This window comes from Pinus tabuliformis, chromosome 1_2, assembly GCF_031772625.1.
Source record: "Pinus tabuliformis cultivar Carrire ecotype Pingquan chromosome 1_2, CPIR1, whole genome shotgun sequence".
NCBI classification, from domain to species: domain Eukaryota; kingdom Viridiplantae; phylum Streptophyta; class Pinopsida; order Pinales; family Pinaceae; genus Pinus; species Pinus tabuliformis.
Genome location: NC_142298.1, coordinates 1,064,635,190 through 1,064,650,536, shown reverse-complemented (window position 1 = coordinate 1,064,650,536; position 15,347 = coordinate 1,064,635,190).

The following is a 15,347-nucleotide window of genomic DNA, read 5'->3' as shown; positions in this document are numbered from 1 at the left end:
TTTATGTAGCTTCTATGCATAGATTATCGAGGCACAATGTTGCAATCCATGTTTCAAGGAAACTTAATTCTTCTTCATAGTCATCTTGCTTACCTACGCAATGGAAATAAATGGTAAGTGTAAAAACATCTTTAGAACCACATTGATTTTGTTTCTTGTTCTCTCCAATGAAAGCTTTCTCCTGTTACACTTCCTTCTCTGCCTCTGTTTTTCAGCAACTTCAAAGAGTTTTTCTTCCACTTGGTTTGTAGACTCAAGTGCGATTCTTTCGCCAAACACCATCATGTCGATATTATGTTTTTGTTTCATCATCTTGAACCATACATGATGAGATAACAAGTCTTCGTCAAATTTAACATCAACAAATTGAATTGCTAGATTCAACAAATCGTCATCCGCAATCTCAATTGTTGGAATCACCAAATTGTCATCAGTAAGCATCATTGTTGGATTCACCAAACTTTCAACAACAAGATTTGTTGTTGGATTCAACAAATTGTCATTAGTAAGCTTTGTTGTTGGAATCACCGAGTTGTCATGAACAAGCTCTGTTGCTGGAATCACCAAATTGTCATCAACAAGCTCTGTTGCTTGAATCACCAAATTCTCATCCACTTGCAGTTGTGCATAGTGGAATTCAAGAGAATCTGTGTACCTTCTTTGTTTCTTCTGCAAATTGTTCACAGACATCATCCACCTGTGGCTAAGCACAGTGAGATTGAACAAATTTTTCATCTTCTTATAGATTTATTGCTACATATCCACCTTCGTCTTCAACTTCAACCCTCCTTTGCCTTTCTAAAAATATCTCAAAGTTACATATCTTGTGGTTGCTTTGACTTTCTCAACCTAGTAGCTCCCATTTATTGAGTGTTGAGTCATTATTACTCAAGAAGCCAATAAAACTATAAACATAATTGTTGTCTGCAATAAAATATCTTTATCATTACTCCTTCGATTTAAAAAAAAAAAAATGTCCCTTTTAAAAAAAACTATAAACAAAAACCTTTTTTAAGAAAAATATATAAACAATTTTAAACAATATGATGTTGTTTTAAGAACATTACATGGACCTCCTTTATAAAAAAATATAATCCCTTTCCTAATATGTACTTCAAAGGCACATCATATCATAAACAATTTTAAAAAAAATATACGTGCCCTTTTTTATTTACCATGCCCAATATTCATGAACGTTTTACAATTAAAAAAAAAATCAAATGAAAAATATGTGAAGCCTTAGGAAAACAAGTGGAATGTCAAAACAATAACTCTTTTGTCGTTTAGTGGAACTTTAAAATTCGTGGAGGCTTCGAATTAAACTTTGCAAACTCTGGGACCTTTAAAATTTGTGGCGGCTTCGAATTAACCTTTGAAAATTCTTTGACTGATTCTTCGATTGACTTCGTAGCAATTTTTTTTTTATAGGAAAAAAATTAGGTTGTCGTTTGCGCAGTTCAAATGGAATTTTATGCACAATTTTGTGCACTCCATTGACTCACGGGGTGCGGCAATTTTAAATTTTCGACACCATTGACTCACGGGGTGCAGCAACGAAATCGGTTTTCTTGACATATGTGTAATTTCGCACTAGTAACGCACTCCTTTCTCTTGAAATATGCTTAATTTTCTCACTTCCCCTTGTTCACATGTGTGAATGTCAAGTTTCTTTTGCACTTTCTTTTTGGCCTCCCACGATTCATTCTTCTTTTTTCTGAACAAAAAAAATTGAAGTAGTGCTGGAGAATTATGAAACTTGGCGTTCTCAAAAAAATAAAAAGAAAACATGGAGCATAGAATTGCTTTTCTCAATCTTAGAAATCAGTTAAATAAAATTATATTAGAGACATTAGTAATAAATAACTGTAATAAAACTCAACTGAACTTAAAATAATTAGACTAAACTTAAATAACTATATAAACCTATGAAATAACTATAACATTTGGATGTAAACCTATGAGGCTTAGCAAATGATTAGAATTAGATTCTCCGACACATTCATAATTTCATACAATAGTTTTTATGATAATACTAAAATTAAGGTTTTAAGCATAGTATGGGTGCGCAGAGAAAGGAATTAATTTTCTGACTTTTCATATGGTGCGCAATACATAGTCCAATTGCGTAGCACACTCGAACATTTTCTGGTTCATTTACTCCACGCACATATTTACAAAAACTTGATTGACTGAAGAATCGCAGGAATGGAGAGACCTTTACGGTGGTTTAGACTTGTTTTGTACTCCACATATGGTGGTTGTGTACTCGAGGTATGGTTGCACTGTCAATGCATTCAATATGTTTAGTTGGGATTAATTTTCAACAAAATATAAATTAGAGTTTGATTTTTTCTTTATTAAAAAAAATCCAACATGGCTTACTCTTCCAAGAATGTAGCATGGACAATATTTTTCAATCCTGGGGTTCAAATTTCAAATGCGAATAGTATCCCCTTTCAAGAATGTAGCATATTTGAGTTTTGAGTTATATGGAACCATTGAAAAGTGAAAAAATTCGTAATTTGAACAAAATATACTCAACTTCATAAACGTTGAAAGTGTGACTATACTAGCGATTCTACCAGCGTAACATGTTCTCATCACAGTAAGATTTGATTTAATATATTCGTAAAAGGCATTATCATAAGCCACAATACGTTCGAGGGGATAAAATTTAAGATGATATGAGCACAATTACTTCATTTAAAAGCCAATATTCAATATCTATTTGTTATAGTTATTACACTTTGCTGGATAGTAATAAAATAAATAAGACGGGTTGCAAAGGCAGCAAGTCCCTACCTGCAGATTTCTAAAGTATCCCACAATCTGTAATCTAGGCTATATTTAAAATCATGTAAAAATATTACTTAAAGTCATAAAAAATATTATTTAATTTTGATATAGGGCTTCTTTTTGTAAAGGTTTGAGAATTAAGGTCTGAAGTCTTCGAGCTTTCGAAACTTTAAGACAAATTTCTAGCTCTACAAGAATATATTTCCCATCTTTGAAGAAATAAGTATTAGAAAGATTACTCTTGAAGTATAACTAGCATTTGCATCATATGTTACAAAGGAAACACCGTAAATGGGTACCACATATGGAAGAAGAGCATAGATGAAAAAATAAATCAATATGTTAGGTGATCTAACTATAGCCAAATTTGAATGAAAAAATAAATCTAAATGATAAATGTAATACAATCAAATAATCTATTGAAACCAAAGTCATGCACAAGTTCATTCCCAAGTGCTCAATCCAAGAGCTTACTTTCATTAAAAATTGCATCGGAAACCAGAATTTTGTCTTTCATTGCCTCATCCAAACATAACCCTTCACCCTCATATGGTAATGGTTCCATATCAAATTAACGCCATAAGTGACTTGCAAGGAGTGCAAAAGCATCAACTCAAGTGGATGAGCTTTCATCCAACCTTGAGATACATTTCTCTGATGCCTATCGTCTGACATCATGTCTGATGTCGATTGGTATGTGGACAGTGGAGTCTGCAAACATAAAAACTCTAACAAGAGTACCTTTAGTAGAACTCGTTGATGATGTCGCGTATCCAGTTGCAAGAGTGGAATCCATCAAATGATATCCTTAAGCTTACTAGGTTATTGATGTTTTATATGCACCTATCATAACTAAAAATCTCTTTCCAGTTTCAGTGATGATAGAGCTTACATATATAGCTAAATTTGAAAATCAACAAGTCCTCATCCCAAATTGCGAAGGAAATCCTATAATAACCTCAGGGCATGATAGTGACAACTTGTGTGAGCTTCAACAAAAGAGACTAAGTCACTTTCGCTAGTTAATGTTGCCAATATTAAAGAACATGGTGCTTCAAGGCTCAAAAGAAAGGAGTGTGCAAGGGTTGTGCACTTGGCAAGCATGTGAAGGATGTTTTCCTTGTAGTGAACATAGGTCGAGATGGGTCTGTGACCTAATCCACTCAAATGTATGTGGGCACATGTCTTCAACTTTTACTACGAATATTTTATTGATGATTCTTCTAGGAAGTCATAGACTTACTTCATGGAAACCAAGGACGAGGACTTTGAGAAGTTTCAAGAGTTTAAGGGTCTTGTAAAAAATCAAATAGGTCTACAGATTAAGTTGTTAAGGTATGACAATGGAGAGGAATATACCCCAAAGGAGTTTGATGCTTTTGCACAAAAGAAAGAATCAAGAAAACTTTCATAGTTACCTACAATCCTCAATAGATTAGGGTTGCGAAGAGGAGGAACAGTTCTATCATAAAATAGTGAAATCCATGATTCACAATCTAGTTCTTGACATGTCTTATCATTGTCTATATTTTGAATAGGTATCCTCACAAAATTTTGAAGGATAAGACATCAATCGAGGAATTTAGAAGCATCAAGTAACACATATTTGAGTTTTTCAGTTGTCCTATCTACATTAATATTCCAGATGAGAAAATGACCAAGTTGGAACCTTCTAGTTTGAAGGACATATTTGTAGGTTAGAGTGAGACCTCAAAAGCTTATAGAATATACATTAGGTTAGAGTGAGACCTCAAAAGCTTATAGAATATACATTACATCTCAACATAAACACAGGAAATTCATGAAACCAAGTTGGAACCTTCTAGATTGAAGGACATATTTCTAGGTTAGAGTGAAACCTCAAAAGCTCATAGAATATACATTCCATCTCAACATAAACATAGGAAAATCATGAAACATGATTGTAGAATTGATTGCAGCATGGGACTTTCTTTTTATTTTCTCTTCATATCATTTTTTTTCCATCACATTTATCATGAATGGAATGCACAAGTGGATTATGTTTACTTTTTTATTTTCTCTTCATAATCATTCTCTTTTCCATCACATTTATCGTGAATGGAATGCACAAGTGGATTATGTCTCAAAGAGGACCCTGACAATGGAGGAAGGATACATTTTTTTTGAGGAATTTTAGGGCTTATCAAGGATTATATCTAGAAAATCGGTATTTTGATTGGTCATTAACGGGATTTTTTCCTTCAAGAGTACAATATTTTTTGTTCATATTGGTCCAGCCGATCTCAGTCTCGACTATCTCATCTATTTGTATCAAATGGGTGGTCCTTTCCGTTAACCCAATGTTTTGAATTTTGTATAGTCTATGCTCTTCTCGATGATTATTTTTATTTTTATTAGTCAATACTTATATTCTATGCTCGGTGATTATCTTCTATGCTCTTTGGGTGATTGTTTTTATTTCTGTTAGTCAAAGTTGAGTTTTCTCTTCGAGGTTTGTTTCTTAGCATACATAGATGTCCCTCCTCTTTATGAACAATTTTGTAAAATACTCTAAAGCAACAATAAATAATTATGAACAAACTATAGTGATATAAATTAATGGTAAATATAAGATCCATCTTAAATACTTATAAGTTGAGCTTTCTCTTCTAGTTTTGTTTCTTCGCATACATAGATGTCCCTCCTCTTTATGAACAATTTTGTAAAATACTCTAAAGCAATAATACAACATTATGAAGAAACTATAGTGATATAAATTAATGGTTAATATAAGATCCATCTTAAATATAGATCTAACATGAAATTTCTTCACGTGCAATTTTCTTTTATGAGCATACATTATTTAAATGTTTTGTATAGTTATTTATTTATTTATTTTATTTTGGCGAATATGAGCAAAATTTCTTTTATGAGGATACATTATTTAAAGGTTTTGTATAGTTATTTATTTATTTTTTTATTTTTAGGTTTTTAAAAAAAATTATTCGGGCCAACATGAGAAAAATGATGGATGAATAGTGTTACACATCATTATAATGAGGCTCACATCATTAGAATGAGGCTCTAGGCTCAATTATAAATATTTCATTTAATAAAATGAGTTATTTTCCTTCGCAAAACAACTAAAGAAACTGTGAGTTCCTTCTCAAAACAACTAAAGCAACAAGGAATAAAGCCTTGACCCACTGAACCAAAATTTTAGTGGTAAGTTTCTCTCTAATTTACAATTCCAAATATCAATATGTGAATTTATCTATTAAATTTATCTAATTTACAATTCCAAATATCAATACTTGAATTTATTTATTGGAGTCGGTTGGTTTCCATTTTTTTTATTCTAGGTTGAAAAAATTCAACCATTTTTATTTACCTTATGGTAAAGGAATAAGGCATTGACCCAATGAATAAAAATTTTAGTGGTAAGTTTCTCTCTAATTTACAATTCCAAATATCAATACTTGAATTGCCATTTTAGTTATTCTAGGTTGACAAAATTCAACCATTTTTATTTACCTTATGGTAAAGGAATAAAGCATTGACCCACTGAAACAAAATTTTAGTGGTAAGTTTCTCTCTAATTTAAAATTCCAAATATCAATACTTAAATTGCCATTTTAGTTATTCTAGGCTGACAAAATTCAACCATTTTTATTTACCTTACGGTAAAGGAATAAAGCGTTGACCCACTAAACCAAAATTTTAGTGGTAAGTTTCTCTCTAATTTACAATTCCAAATACCAATACATGAATTTATTTATTGGAGTCGGTTGGTTATAAATTTTGAATTTTGTGGCTTTGGTATAAATTTTTTGTTTTTTCCATTTTAGTTTTCCAAAAGATTTTGTGATAGTATGTAATTTTATACCCTTTTAAATTTAAATAATTTATTCTACATTAGCTAAATTCAACCATTTTTATTGTTTAATTTGTATTTAAATGTTATAGAGATTACATAACATGCACAGTAATTTTCAGAATTGAGTAAATTTAATTTGATTCGTATTTAGATGTTATAAAGATTACATAACCTGCACATTAAGTAATTTTAAAAATTGAGTAATTTTCAATTATGACGTTACAAGTCTGCCAAGTTATAAATTAGTCAAGCGAATGTTGAATTTGATAAGTATTTGTTGAAATTATAAAATAAGGAGTTTTTTCATGCTATATATAAATATATATCAAATTTATAACAAATAGTAAAATACTTTTAAAAGACATTATTTTTTTATTTTGAAAATATTTTATTTTAATTTTAAAAAAATAAAACAAAACTAAAGGAAAAACTTATTTTAAAATATTCCACCTCTAACGAGATAAAACCGTTACCATTTCACACCAATTTTAAACAAATTCAAAACTAAGTTTCTAATTACGAATTATAAAAATCACATTAAATTTATAAATTAGTCGGGCAGGTCGGAATGTTAAACTACTTGCTGAGAAAATCATATGCTTAAACTAAAAATATAATCATTAGTCATTGAAAATCGTAATTTATATGAAATAAATAAAATCGAAAACAATGATTACTGACATCGACATTTCAAACCATTTATTAAGTTGGCTTGATTTGTCCATATTTGTCGGAACAGACCTTTTGGTCATCGCCAGAAGCCAGGCGAGTGTTTGGCTGCTGTTCAAGTCCACCTCGATCAGGACGAAGTGGAAACAACTCCAGAGTTTGAAAGTCATTGTTACAACTGCTCAAACCCTCTATAACTACAAAATTCCGTATGCCCTCCCTTGGATCTGCAATCTACATGTCATATGAAACATGTAAAGAGTACATATAATTATGAAGCTTTTAATCAATGCCAATAGAAAAAAGAAAATACACTTACATTTGTTGTGCTTTTTAACTGACTTTTCCTACGAATATTTTATTGATGATTCTTCTGAGAAGTCATAGACTTACTTGATGATTCTTCTAAGAAGTCATAGACTTACTTCATGGAAACCAAGGATGAGGACATTGAGAAGTTTCAATAAGGGTCTTGTTAAAAATCAAATAGGTATACAAATTAAGTTGTTAAGGTACGACAATGGAGAGGAATATATCCCAAAGGAGTTTGATACTTTTGCACAAAAGAAAAAATCAAGAAAATGTTGATAGTTACCTACAATCCTCAATAGATTAGGGTTGCGAAGAGGAGGAACATTTCTATTATAAAATAGTCAAATCCATGATTTATTATCTAGTTCTTGACATGTCTTATCATTGTCTATATTTTGAATAGGTATCCTCACAAAATTTTGAAGGATAAGACATCAATCGAGGAAATTAGAAGCGTCAAGTAAAACATATTTGAGTTTTTCAGCTGTCCTATCTACATTAATATTCCAGATGAGGAACCTTCTAGTTTGAAGGACATATTTGTAGGTTAGAGTGAAACCTCAAAAGCTTATAGAATATACATTCCATCTCAACATAAACACAAGCAAATCATGAAACCAAGTTGGAGCCTTCTAGTTTGAAGGACATATTTGTAGGTTAGAGTGAAACCTCAAAAGCTTATGGATTATACATTCCATGTCAACATAAACATAGGAAAATCATGAAACACGACTTTAGAATTGATTGCAGAGATTTGCTTTTTATTTTCTCTTCATATCATTTTTTTTTCCATCACATTTATCCTGAATGGAATGCACAAGTGGATTATGTTTACTTTTTATTTTCTCTTCATATCATTTTTTTCCCATCACATTTATTGTGAATGGGAATGCACAAGTGGATTATGTTTACTTTTTATTTTCTCTTCATATCATTTTTTTCCCATCACATTTATTGTGAATGGGATGCACAAGTGGATTGCCCTGACAATGGAGAGAGGATACATTTTTTTTGACGAATTTCAGGGCTTGTCAAGGATTAGATCTGGAAAATTGGTATTTTGATTGGTCATTAGCGGGATTTTTTCCTTCAAGAGTAGGAAGTTTTTTGTTGATATTGGTCTATCTCATCTATTTGTATCAAATGCGTGGTCCCTTCCCTTAACCCAATGTTTTGAATTTTGTATAGTCTATGCTCTTCTCAGTCATTATTTTGATTTCTTTTAGTCAATACTTATAGTCTATGCTCAATGATTGTTTTCTATGCTCTTTGGGTGATTGTTTTTATTTCTGTTAGTCAATAATTATAAGTTGAGCTTGTTGTTTCTTAGCATACATAGGTGTCCCTCCTCTTTATGAACAATTTTGTAAAATACTGTAAAGCAACATTACAACATTATGAACAAACTATAGTGATATAAATTAATGGTAAATATAAGATCCATCTTAAATACTTATAAGTTGAGCTTTCTCTTCTAGTTTTGTTTCTTAGCATACATAGATGTCCCTCCTCTTTATGAACAATTTTGTAAAATACTTTAAAGAAATAATACAACATTATGAACAAACTATAGTGATATAAATTAATGGTAAATATAAGATCCATCTTAAATATAGATCTAACATGAGCTGAGAGGGATCCAATGTTACGCATCATTAGAATGAGGCTCTAGGCTACGGTGAGTTCCTTCCCAAAACAACTAAAGCAACAAGGAATAAAGAAAAGCAACAAGGAATAAAGCATTGACCCAGTGAACCAAAATTTTAGTGGTAAGTATCTCTCTAATTTACAATTCCAAATATCAATACTTCAATTTATTTATTGGAGTCGGTTTAGTGGTAAGTATCTCTCTAATTTACAATTCCAAATATCAATACTTGAATTTATTTATTGGAGTCGGTCGGTTTCCATTTTAGTTATTCTAGGTTGACAAAATTCAACCATTTTTATTGACCTTATGGTAAAGGAATAAAGCATTGACCCAATGAATCCAAATTTTAGTGGTAAGTTTCTTTCTAATTTACAATTCCAAATATCAATACTTGAATTGCCATTTTAGTTATTCTAGATAGACAAAATTCAACCATTTTTATTTACTTTATAATAAAGGAATAAAGCATTGACCCACTGAACTAAAATTTTAATGATAAGTTTCTCTCTAAAAATTGACTTGATTTGTCCATATTGGCCGGAACAAACCTTTTGGTCATCGCCAGAAAGGAGGCGAGTGTTTGGCTGCTGTTCAAGTCCACCTCGATCGGGACGGAGTGGAAACAACTCCAGCGTTTGAAAGTTATTGCTACAACTACTCAAACCCTCCATAACTACAAAATTCCATATGCCCTCCCTTGGATCTGCAATCTACATATCATACGAAACATGTAAAGTGTACATATAATTATGAAGCTTTTAATCAATGCCAATAGAAAAAAGAAAATACACTTACATTGGTTGTGCTTTTTATCTGTTTGCGTTTGGAATGGAGAGTGTGGTTTCCGATGAATCTGAAATTTAGTAATTTAGTTTTAGTCACAAGAATTAGAGAATAGAAATAAATATACAGTTAAATGTTTAATGTTAAAATATCTGTTTAATCTTTAATTTACAATTCCAAATATCAATATTTGAATTGCCATTTTAGTTATCCTAGGTTGACAAAATTCAACCATTTTTATTTACCATATGGTAAAAGAATAAAGCATTGACTCACTGAACCAAAATTTTAGTGGTAAGTTTCTCTCTAATTTACAATTCCAAATATCAATACTTGAATTGCCATTTTAGTTATTCTACTTTGACAAAATTCAACCATTTTTATGTACCTTATGGTAAAGGAATAAAGCATTGACCGACTTAAACAAAATTTTAGTGGTAAGTTTCTCTTTAATTTACAATTCCAAACATCAATGCTTGAATTGCCATTTTAGTTATTCTAGGTTGACAAGATTCAACCATTTTTATTTACCTTATCGTAAGGAAATCATTTTTATTTAACTTACGGTAAAGGAATAAAGCATTGACCGACTTAAACAAAATTTTAGTGGTAAGTTTCTCTCTAATTTACAATTCCAAATATCAATGCTTGAATTGCCATTTTAGTTATTCTAGGTTGACAAGATTCAACCATTTTTATTTACCTTATAAAGCATCAGCGCACTTAACACAAAATTTTAGTGGTAAGTTTCTCTCTAATTTACAATTCCAAATACCAATACAAGAATTTATTTATTGGAGTCAGTAGGTTATAAATTTTGAATTTTGTGTTTTTTGGTATAAATTTTGTATTTTTGCCATTTTAGTTTTCCAAAAGATTTTGTGATAATATGTAATTTTCTACCATTTTAAATTCAAATAATTTATTCTACATTAACTAAATTCAACCATTTTTATTGTTTAATTTGTATTTAGATGTTATAGCAATTACATAACATGCACATTGAGTAATTCTCATTTAATTTGTACTTAAATGTTATAAAGATTACATATAACCTGCAAATTGAGTAATTTTCAAAATTGAGTAATTTTCAAAATTGAGTAATTTTCAAATAGGACTTTACAAGTCTGCCAATTTATAAATTAGTCTGGCGAATGTTGAATTTCATAAATATTTGTTGAAATTATAAGGTGAATTTTTTCATGCTTTGTATAAATATATATGAAATTGATAACAAATATAAAAATATTTTTAAAAGACATTATTTTTTTATTTGAAAAATATTTTATTTTAATTTAAAAAAAAAAAAACAAAAAAAACAAAACAAACTAAACTAAAAACAAAACTTATTTTAAAATATTCCACCTCTAAAGAAATAAAACCGTTACCATTTCACACCAATTTTAAAGAAATTAAAAAATAAGTTTCCAATTACGAATTATGAAAATCACATTAAATTTATAAATTAGTCGCGCGGATCGGAATGTTAAACTACTCACTGAGAAAATCATATGCTTAAACTAAAAATATAATCATTAGTCATCGAAAATCATAATTTATATCAAATATATAAAATGGGAAACCATGATTATTGACATCGACATTTCAAACAAATTATTAAGTTGGCTTGATTTGTCCATATTGGCCGGAACAGACCTTTTGGTCTACCATGCGAGTGTTTGGCTGATGTTTAAGTCCACCTCGATTGGGACGGAGTGGAACCAACTCCAGCGTTTGAAAGTTATTGCTACAACTACTCAAACCCACAAAATTCCATATGCCCTCCCTTGGATCTGCAATCTACATATCATATGAAACATGTAAAGTGTACATATAATTATGAAGCTTTTAATCAATGCCAATAGAAAAAAGAAAATACACTTACATTTGTTGTGCTTTTTATCTGTTTGCGTTTGGAATCGGAGAGTGTGGTTTCCCATGAGTCTGAAATTTAGTTTTAGTCACAAGAATTAGAAAAGAGAAATAAATAAACAGTTAAACGTTTAATGTTAAAATATATGTTATTTTACTATTTCATATACATATATATTTTACCACGTACTTTCATTCACATACCTCTTACATCATTTATCCCTCCAAAGATAAAAGACCGCTTCCGCTGGGATATTTATGGATATCCCATTACTTAAGTGTAAACTCAAAGCTAAATAATCAACTGGGTATTTCATTGTTAATCTATTCACACGAAATATTTGCCAATAGAAGTTCCAAAATGTTTGACTCGTTTAATCCCTCCAAAGATAAAAGAGAGGGCAAGGCTCAAGTGATGGGAAAAATTACTAGTCCCCATTCTCCTCCCTGCACATAAGTTAGGTTGCACTCATAAGAAACACAAACATTTAAAATTTCTCAGAGATTCACAAATTAACCATCCGGCAAACATCATAAACATGATGATTTCGCACTACGAGTCTAATACAAGACAAAAGAACAGAAGAGCATAAACACCAATTGTATCTTATGCCTATCACCATGCACCACAACTTCCACAGATGGGAAATCGAGGGCCAGGACGCCCAAACGTGTGACATTTGAATCTCCTCCCTCTGTCGTTCCAACCGGAAACCATAGGCGTGCTCGGGCGACCTCTTTCGCAGATTATTGCTGCATCGCTAGTCAATAATAACATGAAGAGAAGAGCTGAGACGCTATTTTGTCTTCTCCATCGTTTGAGGATCAGGTGAGCCGCTATTCTGCCCTCTCCATCGTTCGAGGATCAGGTGGACGGAAACCTACCATCAGAGTGGATATGTGCATTATCTCCATGGCTATTGCAAGCTATATGGGATGAATATGAGAGTTATGAAACCTGCTATGCGAGTTATAATGGCAGGATATCCAGACTGTTCCCACAGCGAATATGCAAGCCATTACATTGTTCCGTAGAGGTACAATATCTATCCAGCGCCCTGTGATAGTTTGCAAGTTCCAACAATAGAAGTAGTGAACAAGACATGGCAAAAGAAATATGACGGGTTGGTTATCAATAACTGTTTCTTCCAACTACATTCAAACTGTTTCTTCCAACTACATTCAACTGCAATAATCAAACACCGTAAGTTTCTTTAATCGTCTAACACATAATTGGAAGGTACATATTAATGACAAGTGGACAATAAAGGTAAAAAAATCAATCTTGGCAAATGTTTAAATAGGAGAGAAGCATTCATGGCCGAAATTAGCCAGTAACAGTTAAAAACTAGCATTAATTAGTAGTTGGGAAGGTTGTTAAGAAATTAATTATATTGTTAAATTTATTTACTTATTTATTTTTATTTTTCTTAATTTAAACATGAGAAGGGAATAATATAGTATAATAATAAATAAAGCTATGATAATTATTTTTATTCAAGATTATAAACTAACTAGATTTATTAATTAAATTCTATTAACCACAAGAGAATGTAAAATAATTTGGTGGGCTAGTTGAAGGTGTTAATGATAATCGTTCAAAACTAGAAACAATCTCTTCTAGTTCAGGCGAGACTTCTTCTCGGGTTTCCTTTGGAATATCAGTCATCAACATTGAATTTTAGATATTTTGCTAAAATAGCAAAACTGTTGTTTTTACCCGAAATAAGGCAAACCTTCACTTTTCCCACAGAATCAAAAAGAATTAAAACTTTGGTTTATAACCTTGTCGCGCCCGTCTTTCCACTAACCTCTATCGCGTTAATTCTCCGTCGTCGATCTCAACACTCAATCCGATGATTATTGCTTTCCCTGCTCGCAAACTAGCTCGAAGATCTCCACCATTGATCGATCGTGCTTGATCCAACGATTGGCATGTAATCTCATGTGGATTCTTGCGCGATGTTTAACGAGCAGAGAGAACACAAGAAAAGCAGTTTTCCTATGCTACCTGTCGGCTGCTAAGTGGAATCGCGTGAAAATTCCAAATACAACTTACCACCTCAAGACCACGTGAGAAAACACTTTTTCCTACTAAGACCGCTTTACTATTTCATTAATGCCTACGCTTGTTGGCACACAAAAACCGTTAGATCTATTGCCTCTATCAATCACACGGTTCAAACTTTTTCCTGGGTTTCTTGTTAATTTATCAGGGTTTCTTCATTTTGCCAAGGATTTTAGTGCTTCCACAAAGCTTAAACTATGTCTAAGTTATATTCAGGATATCGCTAACTAAACTCTATGAGTTCGAAATATATCCCGTTTAACTCAATACGTAGTGAATGAAGATTTAAATGCGATAACAAAAGATTATATAAAATCTAGTTTTAAAGGCCAAAGTGGAAATCAACAACACTCAGAGATATTTCGAAGGAAACTTAAAACCTCTGGGACTGACCATCCATGCGTAGAATATAGATAAATACGAAGAAACTTCAAATTTTACAGTCTAATACTCCACATACAAATCCCTTTACACTCATTTAAAACTTACATAAATACCATTACATACAATGATCAGATCCTAAATGAGTGGATCGAAACTGCATAATCCTATCTAATTTGCATGATATTCTCTTCGAGAATCTCAACTAAGCCTAACTACTTGAACTAATTACAAGATAATCCAAATCCTTTAATTCTAGCTCAAATCCTATCGAGAAAGCTTTGTAAATTGACAGCTAAGGGATCCCACTCCTTTGCTTGTAAACTTCTTTTTACTTTTGGAACAAAGTCGAAGTCTTTTGTCTTCAAGCCTCATGCTCCTGCATCAGACTCCTGAGGACAAAATTCTTCATGGGCTTCTGTGCATGAGCTCTTCTACAGAATTGCCCAACTTCTATGTCATGGCATCTATCATCCAGGTAGCATCAGCAATTGGTTGATCCTTCCATTTGACCAAATACTGAAAATACTCTTGTACCCTTGTCTTCTTAAACAATCTCTTGTCTAAAATCCTTTCTGGGAGCAATGCCTTCATTGTATGTAATTGTTTTACCCAATCAACCTCTTCTTCTTCCTTTTCTTCTGTTGTATCCTCTGCATTTCCACTTTCATACATGTGCAAACCAACGACATTAAAAATTTGAGATATTCCAATATGAGGGGGTAATTCAATTTCATATGCATTTTAAAAAAATTTACTCAAGAATCTACATGGTCCAATTTTCTTAAATTTTAACTTGTTGTACTCCCTTTTGGAAATCTTTACTTCCTTAGGCGTGCCAAAACCAAATCTCCAACATCAAATTTAACATCTCTCTTCTTCAAATCTGCTCTCCACTTGTACTTTATGTTGCTATCCTATAACTGATGTTTTACTTGTTCATGTATTGCTTGAATCTATGAAGCAAAATCTTCTCC